Here is a 1,099-nt window from a genome sequence, read left to right on the forward strand (position 1 = left end):
AGGCGGGAGAGCTCGGGTCGTTGTCGCTCGGCGTCGACCCCCGACGCCATCGCACGGTGCCTGGGAAAGGGCTGCATCCCTGAGCCACGCGTCCCCCGGAGTGCTCCCCCCGCAGGGGGCTCCGCGAGGTGTCGCGGCGGCAGGGTCGCTCGCCTTCTTCCGCCTCGGACCGTCTGCGCGAAGCCAACCTCCCGGCGGGAGGGTAGACCGAAGGGGGTCGCCCGTCCTTGTGACCCCGCGGAGGGGGCCAAGGGCGGGACTCTGGCTCGGGGGACGGGAGGGGCGCCCGCGCGTCCCTTCCCCGTCGCCGAGGGCCGTACGCCGGCGTGTGGACCTGCTCGCCGGAGTTCGTCCGGGGCTCGGTAGGGGTGCTCGGCCCTTGAGGTCCTGCCCCGGACAGGGGCGCGGCGAGGGTCCCCTGGCCGCGTCGGCTCTCACGTCGACCCACTCTCTCGCGTGGGAAGGCCTCCGCCCGGCGTCTCGGAGGGGGGTCACCCGGGCGGGCAAGCCGGCCAGCCTGCTGGCCCCGCGGCCTGCGCAGGCGGAGTGCGGGGGGGACTCTTGCTCTCGGTGGCTCTGCCCCAGGAGGGTGCGGGGTGGCGGCAGAGGGGAGGCCGCCGCGGGTGCTTCGAGTTTGAGAAATACTCACTTGGTCAGAGACCGCACACCGCTCGTTCCCTTATATGCAAAAAAGGTGTTCGTCCTGACGTTTTGCGAGGCCTTATTTTACCGTCGTCGGCGCTATCAGGGGAAACACGCCCGCTCCTTCCGTCTCCCTGGAACCGCGCCTCGGCCCCGAGGGCCCAGGTTCAACCTCATACCGGTTCTCACGACATGCATCGACACTCGGTGCAACTCCAGCAGCCGCAGCTCCCGCCGGCCCGGCCAGCCAGGTACGCGCCCCTGGTCGGCGCCTGGAGCGTTTGCACTTTGTCGTTTTTTTCTCCAAGACTCCTATCTGCCAACTGCTGTGGACTTCAGCGGTGGCTGCCGCGGGCTATGCGCGGCCTCCTGGGGGTCCCGCCTGCCCGCGCAGGCAGCTAGGACGGGGTTATCAGCAAAGCCTGTGAGGCGCTCTCATGGGGAGGGGGGGCTCCGC

The sequence above is a fragment of the Eleutherodactylus coqui genome, unplaced genomic scaffold (assembly GCF_035609145.1).
Source record: "Eleutherodactylus coqui strain aEleCoq1 unplaced genomic scaffold, aEleCoq1.hap1 HAP1_SCAFFOLD_304, whole genome shotgun sequence".
Lineage (NCBI taxonomy): Eukaryota > Metazoa > Chordata > Amphibia > Anura > Eleutherodactylidae > Eleutherodactylus > Eleutherodactylus coqui.